This window comes from Meleagris gallopavo, chromosome 1, assembly GCF_000146605.3.
Source record: "Meleagris gallopavo isolate NT-WF06-2002-E0010 breed Aviagen turkey brand Nicholas breeding stock chromosome 1, Turkey_5.1, whole genome shotgun sequence".
Taxonomy (NCBI): Eukaryota; Metazoa; Chordata; class Aves; order Galliformes; family Phasianidae; genus Meleagris; species Meleagris gallopavo.
The window spans coordinates 19847992-19857979 of NC_015011.2; the positions used below are offsets into that span (position 1 = coordinate 19847992).

Sequence of the window (9988 nt, forward strand, 5' to 3'; positions counted from 1 at the left end):
GGAAAAAAAAAAGAAAAAAAATGATAACTAAATTTGTCTGTGATCAAGAAACTGGAAAATTCTTGTAAAAGAATCTAACCCATTAGGCTAGCAAGATCGAGACTCAATGCGAAAGAATATAAATAGGTAGCAATGATGACAAAAGAGTAACTTGACAGTTTATTGACTGTGAATGGTTTTCCCATCAGGAAGAAAAGAATAAACATCATTTCTGAGTGCCAGATATGAGGCATGGTAATGTAAGTAAGTATACAGCTGGCTGACTCCAGAGTAGACCTTGCAGATAACTATAGGGTAGCCTAGTAGCTTTAAACCATACAGTGCCTTTTAAGTAATTTACAGGCTTCTATCTCTGCAATTTATATTCTGCATAGAGAAAATTGAACGAATTTTCTCCCGGCTAGTGAATGTTGGCATATCCTAATGTCAAATTTCAGCACGCATGCCTGTCACCTGAAAGAACTAAACTCACAGAGAACAGAACAGGGAACAGAAACATCCGGTAGGATAGGCTTGTTAAACACACACACACACAATTACAAAGTGAATTCTATTTATGCATACATAGTCTGGCAGAAAAGGATGAGACAAAGAACCCTGGCACATTAAACCTAAGGTAGTCAGCAGAGTATATGTTCTTAAAAGTCTGAAGGACTGAAGTAAGAGACGTCATTCTGAGACCACACCCAAACTGCTCTCAGGACATACGGCAGTGCAGGTGAATGCCCATCTCCAAGCTATCCAAGTTCAGTTGAATAAGGACAAGTGGGAACCTAGAGTAGAGCAGCAGCAAAGTCTCCCAGGCACGTACTACTGTAAGAATTTACTCTAATCATCTGTTAAAGGTCATCTGTTCTTCTCTACTATTAGTGGGATTTGAACAGGGTCCCTCAATTTTTCAAGGCATCACCCAACTCCTCAGACTGATGTGATCACCCCTTCTAAATTCTGGCATGGAACTTCTTTATGGACTAACAGGGTGGAGGTGCTGTTCTCAGATTCTCTTCTGTTCTAATTCTCTGCCCTGTACCTTACAGCAACATTTCTACTTCAAATAACTGCATGTAAGGCGATGCTGGTGAGATAGAGGGAACAAAAGCATCTCACACACCACTAAGAATAACACGAATGCTGTCTTTCATGAGGAATGTGACTTTGGTGAATCCTGATCTTGAGATTTTATCCATAGTTGCCCAGATATTCAATCTACATGAAAATCTTTAGATGATGGTCACTGCCATCACAATGTCACTGACAATTCCAGAGACACTGTTCTCTCTTCAGGGCACTCAGGTATTCATTGCCAGTAACTGCATCCTGGAAAGTCAATAATTCCCTTCCCAGAGGCCATCACAGGTTAGCATATAAGCAAGATTTCCACTGAATTTCCATGAGGTCCCACCTTTCTTTGCATTACTCAAAGATTTACCACCTTTCTGAAGTGCTACCAAGTGATACAAAGTCCATTTAAGGAAGAGCAAAACACACTGAAGGTCCATGCTGAAGACTAATTCACTTCAACAGTTAGCCAGTTAGCGTAGTTTAATTTTAACACAAACCATTTTGCAGCAATTCTCAAGAGATTGAAATCGCATAGAAGGAAAGTTCTCCTTTTACAGCTTGCAGATACTTTTTGGCAGTTCTAAACAAAGCCATCTTTAACTGGAGCTCGAAGAGCATCCTTAAGTAGGCTCTTTCATTCCTGTTCTGGAACCCGAACAATAGAAACTGAGATAAAAGCAACTTTCAGTCACAATAAATACATTGTTCCAGTTTAATTAGTGTTTTGCCAATACAATTGGTGTGTAAGAGGTCAGAGGAACAGAAAATTGTATACTGTAGAGATCATGCTGTCAGGTAGCACATTAGAAATATTAAAAATGTTTTCCATGACTGTTCTGCAACATACCCACATTGGACCAGCAGAATAGCACGTGCACCAACCAATTTTTTGTGAGTGGGAAGCTGAACCCTGTAATCTCTTTATCATCCTGTCAGTGAGTTAATGGTCATTACCGTGAACAGATTCTTATTTTATCAAGCAAGTCAAGGCATCACGATGCTTTTCATATGATAATAACAACGTTTTACACCACAATTAAACAAGCACAAATTTTTCAGCTTTAGCACAGGCTTAGTTGCAACCATGCAACTTACAAACACCACCTTAAAATCTTATCAGACACTTCTGGAGTATACTGTTCTCTTTATGACCAAATCTCTCTCATTCCCTCTCCTCCAAATACAATACAAAAAGATTAGAGATGTAAACAACAGGGAAAACTCTCGGCTGAGAAAAAACCCTTCCTATATATTGTAACATTACCATCCAGTGCACAGACATGGAGCTTAACAAAGAGCTTAACATGTGTTTTCATTCAAGATTACAAAAATTCCAATGAGTGCTGATTTTTGTTATCAGCACTAAAAATATTCTAACAAACATCCTATGTCAACAGTTACATATTTTGAAAGCAAAAATCTCCCATTGGGCTTTATTTGTTATCAGCAAGAAGACATTTTGCAACATTTTGTTTCCAACTCCCCTTCCACAAACAACAATCACCACTGCTAATTTCTTAGATTTTTCAAAATATTTTACTGGTCTAAACAAGCACATAAATCAATTTTCATTCAAGTATGAAGACCTCCAGAGTTAGATTTAAATTTTTTTTGTATTGTTTTTGTGCGTTTCTTTTTTAAGATATCCATGTTTTTGAGTGGTAGTGGTGGTTTGGTTCGGTTCTCAAAGGATGATTCTAATCTTATCACTGAATAAAAAACATAAATCAAGAACTGGACTGCAGCTAAGTGTGAGCACACAAACAACAGCAGAGAGACTGCGCATGCAGTGTTGATCTTGGACCCCAGGAGGAATTTTATTAAAAGTTCAATGATCTTCAAAGATGACTCCTGGAGACTCCTGATTTTCTGTGTTATCTCGGGATACCTCATGTACAGCAAAATAATAATAAATAAAGAAATAGCTGAGTCGCAAGTCCACTTCTGCAATACCTCCCAGATAAGAACTGCTGTTTCCTTTTTTAAATTGGAAAAGTCTGGAGAACTGGAGGAAGAGAGAGAGAACACAGGGAAGAAACAGCTTCCCTCAGAGAAGCACTCCAAGCTCATGCTTACTGTACTGTAGTGCTCTCCCAGGACAGAAAACTCATCCACCACATAAATCTATTACATGTGGGGCATGATGAAAGATGTGAGAGCACTGGAGAAAAATAGGCTGTGACTGCTGCCAACAGTCCCTGTTTGCAATGGTTTCTCCTCCCAGGGTGGGCACACCAAAGAGAGTGTGAGCTACCCATGGTCAATATACACCAACGTCAGTGCCATGTCCATTCTGGGCCAAAACCAAACCTATGATCAATGGGGAAAGGCTCTTTGGTTGAGTGCTGTCCTCCAGAGCCATTCCTCTTAACAAAACCACACTTCATTGGTATGAAATAAGGCACTGCCAGATGGTAAGACACAACATTAACATGTTGTATGGTAATCTATGTTTAAAAACAGTTGAAGTCCAGATTTTAAAGTATAATTAATGATTTCTGGGTGCTTAGTTCAGTTTCCTTTGAAGAAATGCTGAGTTTAGCTTCTGGAAGAAATTAAAAAAACAAAAGCTGGCTCCCTTAACAACTCTTAAGCTCAACCAGCTTTGGGTTGAGGTACTCAAATACCTTGTTGTTTTGGGATGGTTGCCATGAGGCCCTCTTCAGAACAACCTCAGAAAATGAATTAAGCCACAATACATCATGTATTAAAAAGCAAAACTTATAGTCCTCGCAGCAGATTCCTCCATAGTCTCTGCTCAGCCTTTCCTGGGGGCACAGGATGGGCCAATGAGGTAAGCAGGGTATGAACTTGCTCTGGAGCTAGGTGTTGCAACTACCACGTGTGTGCTCTTCCCTGCAGTAAGCATGAGGTATCAGCCTGGTCAGCAGGTACCTTGGCTTTGGCCTTCACCCATCCCAGCAGCATGGGGCATGTGCTTACACCCAAAGCATAGACACAGCCCCACAAGCTAACCAGCATGCTGTGGCATCATGCCTTGTCCCAGTAGCCCTTCTGCAGGACAAATGACTGGCTACCCAGACATGGATGGCTTGCTGTAGCTGATTTGCCATCAAAGATTGTCAGGAACGGAATTCATTGCTTAAATAACAGTGAATCATTACAGGTGCTACAGCTTGGTCTGAACAGAGGCCCACACCTACCCGTGTGCCTCCCAAATCCAAGACCATCAGCCACTCATGTGTGAGGCATCAACCAGCCTTGAAGGCCACCAGCTGGATGACCCAAGCTGGCAACCACTACACTTGGACACATCCAACCAGGCAGCTACCCTCCAGGAGCTGTTCATGTGTACCCAAGTGTCCATTTGGGCATGGGGCCGACCTCCACTGAGGGACTGTAAGACCCTAGAAAGGTGATAAGTCCTACATAGAAGGGGCAGAGACACAGATCAAGTCCTTTTTCATAAAAAGACAACTAAAAGATTGGTTGAAAAGACCATCTAAGATGTCTTTATGAGTTCAAAGTCTAGCCTACTGAATGGGGATTTATGGGAGCATATAACAGCTAAGCATAGTTGTTTGAGCTCACTGTGGTTCAAGTCTCCCCATTCCTGACATCTAATACAAACGGAACTCTGCATGTAGAGGATCAGCTGGGATAGCTACACTGGTTCTGATGCTCTTGAAGATACTCCTACACCAAAGATACCAACAGCAAGAAGCGTGTAGTTCACCTCCTCTGTCCTGGCATTGCCTAACTGTCAGGTGAAACAGAAAAAAGATGCTTCTTCTGTCTTAATATTTATCTGCTTTTAGATGTGTTTATGGCTCGGCCTAAAATGTCTGAAAGGAATTTAGTTGTGCACTATGCACCCTAGTCCTACTGAGCAGAACCTAATTTTACAAGTGACACAAAAAGCAGCCTCCTTTCCATGCTCACACAAGATACACACTCAGAATTTAAAAACAAAAGAAAACAACAACAACAAAAAAACAACAACAAAAACCTTCAACAACAGCTCATGTGCTTTCTGCTAACCAAAGAATGCAAATCAATTGGTGCTGGCAGACTATATTCTTCCCTCAGATTTAGAAAGATCTTCCATGCAGAAGATGCTGTATGTATCCAAAGAATTCTGTCTGCCACAGCATTCTATTAAATTCTCAATTAGAAAATAAAATAGATAGTAATATTACACTAGCCGTTTCCATGTAGTGGTCAACAATCTTCCCTATAGCCACAATACTTACAGTGCAACTATCCACCAAAAAGAAACCTGAATTGTCTCAAATTACTGCTGCAGCGTTGAAGTGCGTGAACTGCCAAAGTAGACAGGAAGTTAATAGATTTGTTTATGGACTAGACAAAGCTTAATTAAATGAGGCATCTCTGAAGAACAGTAAACCCTCTCTTCTCCTGTCCTTCCCTTCCCCCCTTTTTTTCTTCCCAGAGTATCTTTCTCCTAGTGGCATTCCTCTTCCTAATAATCCCATCACAAATGACAGATATGTTATCAGTCATCACTGGGATTTGACACATTCTTAATACCTGTCACGACAGCTCTGAAGTCTGCATGCTACCCCATTGTATTCCACAGCAATTGCAGGAGGTAATGGACACATCAAATCGCAGTCAATGGCTCTGCTTCATTGGATTGCTGAAGGTTTGCTGTATAGAAGCAAATGCTTAAAAAAAGCTAATCTATCTTATTCAAAATTACACACTGAATAAGTAAATATAAACCATTAACCACTACAAATAGCTTTTGTACTTTCTTGCCTATGTTCATTCCTAGATAGATTGGACATATTGTCAAATTGTTATCGTATATTTATTGATAAGAATGGTTATTTAATTTTTTTTAAAAATCTGTAATAATAACAGTAAAAAAGAGATCAATGAATCAAAGTCTTTATTGAAAAGATTAAAGTGTTACATTGGTAACATGGGAGTGTACTGTTGCATCATCTTTAGTAGAGAATCTGATGCAAAAGTAAGGTGCAAGTCAAGGCTGGAGCTAGAGTTAATGTCAGAGATAAACACTTGAACTTACACAAAAACAGCGAGACCATGAAGTGTGTCATTCTTCAAAGCAATGTCAATGCTGTAAAGGTGAGATGTGAGCACTGAGAAATACAAGTTTCAAAACTGAGCAGAGCCAGGGGGAGTGAGGAAAGGGACTCAGCATGGGAGAGCTTCATGTCTGGGACAAAAAACAAAGACAGAATCTTACCACTGAGCGATAAGGACAAAAACCACCAACAGGTAGGTGTGTGAGTCCATTTCTACTGTCAGCTGATTTCTATGGACTTCTAGTTTGTTCAAGCCTCCAAAATGAACTGTGATAAATATGGACTCCACAGAACCAGTTCAATACCAAAATCTCTGAACAGATATATTTTCTTTAAAACAAACTCAAATTTTCCTTCAGAAGACCCTGCTCATCTGCGTACAATACCTTTCAGGCACAAAAGTGAAATAATTTCTTACTGTAACATCTCTTCAGAGATGAACTTAAAGACTTTCTTATTTTAACTGAGCTGCTGCGAAGCACCATACAGCCAGTCCCTGCCAACAGCATATGAACTGCAAGGCAGCAGCAGGCCTTGCCATTAGCAAATGCAATCATTTCTTGTTCTCAATGCATTTACAGTTTTGCACAAAATTTAAAAAAAAACAACATCAAACCACAACAAAAACAAAACCCCACACAGATTAGAGACAATGCAGCCCTGTGCACACAAGTAACTTAAGGCCTTTTCAGCAAGCCAATAAAGCAAGAGCAGAACAGCGAGTAGCATGCTGGAGTCAAATGAAAATGTCTTAGTGACATCAATGAGCTTTGGAGAAAGTCTGGAGTCAGTAAGATAGGCAGCATACACTCAGCAACCTAAAGAACTGCACATCCTTTGGTCAAAATTACCAAGCAATATTAAGGGGTCCCAAAAGGTTGTTTGCATTTAGAAGAAATTTATGAGCAGCCTGTTGTTTGTTGGTGACAGTGGTTGACTTTTTGTTTGTTTAAAACCAGTGGAATTACCCAAGAGCAGATCTTGCACCTGTAAGCATTCAGGTGCAAAGCAATGGCATCTGGGGCAGCAGGGACTCCAACCCATGATGTGTCTTGACAGTATGCTAAATCCTGCCCTGTAGTAACAGCATCGATTGAGTATAACCTCACCCAGGCAGTATGAAGTGCTCTTAGAGAAGGCTAAGTTTGTAGCAGTGGGCTTCATACCATATCAGATATTGCCTGTACTTCAGCAAGCAACGTAAAAACACACCATGAACACACTTGGCATCCCAACTTCTCTTGTCGACCTTGTGCCAGAGTCTGCTCCGGGTCCCACGTATGCTGCTGTGCTGCACACAGCCGTGGCAGCCCCACCGCGATGTCTTCCCAACAAGTACTGCGATCTGGCCGCACTCCAAGGAGCATTACAGCTTCCCCTGCTGCCTGCACTCCCGGTTATTCCTTTCATATACACCCTCAGCTGTAAGCAAATCAACATGCCAATCGCTTGGGACACATGGCTTAGCTTATACTTAAGACTTGCCATTCGGGTTTGTGCTTTGGACATTGATTTCTATTGTCTCAGCTATCATTCAACAAAAGGGCATTTAATTGCAGTCTCATTTAGTCTGGGGGGAGGAGGGGAACAACTTTTACCAGCCCTCTGATTGATGGCAGTCATTAGTACCTTCCAGCACAATGCCACTTATTAGAAGCCCCATTTCCATGGGAAGTTCATTGCCACACAAGTGAACTGGGGCTGCGGCTGCACTCTTTAACAACTCCAGAGACGTGAAATGAGTCTGCAAAAAATGCGTATGCCAGCCACCCTTTTAAAAGTGGAAACTTTGAAGATTAATGAAGTTTGAAAAAAGCTTCTTGAAAGAAAAAAAAAAAAGAGAGAGAGAGAAAAGAGAAAACTTAGGAGAAAATTCACTGTTTCTGTTTATTTTCTCGAGCACCAACATGTAGTTACTTAAATGGTTGTAAGACAGCACCCAACCCGATCGATACTTCGGTACACTCAGCTAACGCCAGGAAGCACTCAATATCCCCACACATCAAAGTTTATAATTGCATACCATGAAAGGCAGTGCTGAAGAATTCCATAAACTATTTTGCCCCTTATAGGAGCATTTTCTATTTCCTTTGTGATGGAGGAATGAAGAAATTTAATATCCACATTCAATATCCTATATGTTCTGTAGAGCAATGAGCCACACACGCAGTGTTCTAGCCAAACTGCTGACCGTGGACTTTTAGTACTCAGTTCATTTTATTAAAAAGCACAGGGATGCTAATCTTCCTTTCAAAGGAACAGACCTCAAGAAACAACCAGATCAGTGAAGGCTTCTTGAAAAGGAAATACCATCTTTTATCAGTCCAGTTATGAGGAACTTGCAGTAATTTCAGTAAAAGTCTAATATCTGCTTTGAAAATTATAATGATGCAAGTTATCAAAACGTTTAATCGTCGCAGAATCTAAGACCAAGCCCATTTTGAACATCAAACCTTCCAGCCAGGCGTACAAACACGCCACGTATTATCAGGCAAGCCTTTGTGCAGTTTTGGAAGCCTTTTCCATCGGGGAGTCAGCTCGCTAAGGCTGACTGCAGGGAGCTGATGCGTGGCCAAACACACGGCTCAGTTGTGGGAGCGCTCACCCCAGCCTGGCACAGAGGCCTTTGCATCCACAGAAAAGTGCTCCTGGCTACTCTCAGGGCACACCCTGTGTTATCCACATAATTGATTTAAAATTTCATTGCAAAATTACAGAAACTGCTCTGCTATTATTCCCTTTTAGCAGGTCCACCCGTCCTCCGCAGGACGTTCCTCAGTGATACTCGTCTTCCCTCATGCATATTTCTAAGTGAGCTTAAATAGCTATTTTCATGCTTCCCCCTACATTTTGAAAAATCATGGTTTTAGGTAGATAAATGAATGTGTGTAGGAGGGAATATTTTTTTTTGTTTTAAAACAGCTGTCTTCATTGTTATTCATTTTGCAGCTCACATGCATGTAAAGCTATATTTTGATCCCTCCCTTTCCCAATAGTTTCCAAGCGAAAGTAAAAACTTCGTACAAAGAAGAAGCATGTAAAAAACAAAAACCAAAGAACAAAAACTACTCCCAAACTGGCATGCAGCCAGTTGCCAGCTAAATGATATTATACACTCGGTTTTCTTAACAAGGCTCTTTGCAAATTTTATTTTCCTCTCCCATTGTTTTGTTTCTCTTCAGTGTCAGACAGGAGACACGTGTTTCTCTTTCAGTAAAGGCTAAGTACTACCTTCCCAAAAGTATAGTACGTGGATAATTATTACCAGTAGTGGAAGGCTGACATTTCAGCTGCAGAGACAATTCCAGAGAAATGCTTCACATTTCCCTCCAACCTCGTTCCAGACTGGAAGGAGCACTCCAGCAGCACTTCCAGGAATGTCACCAGTACCCAACAAGCAGTCTAAATGGTGTAAAACTGATTAGCAACTAAAGAACAGACCAAGGACCATGTTTGAGTAACCCCTCTGTCATTCTTCACTTCAGGTCTCTTTGGATGCTTAAGTTTAAAGAAAACTCTTAGCTGGACAAAGGGTTTCACAAGCCAGTTTCTGAGAATCCTGTCAGGCCAACATAAGCTAATCAATGTGAACAGGTCCTGGAAGAGGACTGGATCGAATCTCTCTGATTGTCCACAGAGATGCAGTCAAACCTGAACACTTTTGAGATTCAGTTTAATCACACATCTGCTCAGTGTCCCAGTGGGAGACTCAGAACCTAAGTGCAAAATTAGGGCAAGTGCTAGCACAGCAGTCAGCCGGAGCATCTTGCTGGCAGCAGCACAAACCTTCTCTCCTAGCAAACATACCAGCTATAAATAGGTTTATGAATACAGAACCTCTGCCAAGCTGCTCCTTCTTTCTTTTCTCTTTTCTTTCTTTCTTTTTTTTT

At 40.9% G+C, this 9988-nt stretch overlaps 1 protein-coding gene across 1 annotated transcript in view; it reads right to left on the minus strand.

The window, feature by feature from the left end:
- Positions 1 to 9988, minus strand: part of PLXNB2 (plexin B2) — a 237336-nt gene that overhangs the window by 163352 nt on the left and 63996 nt on the right. The window lies entirely within an intron of this gene.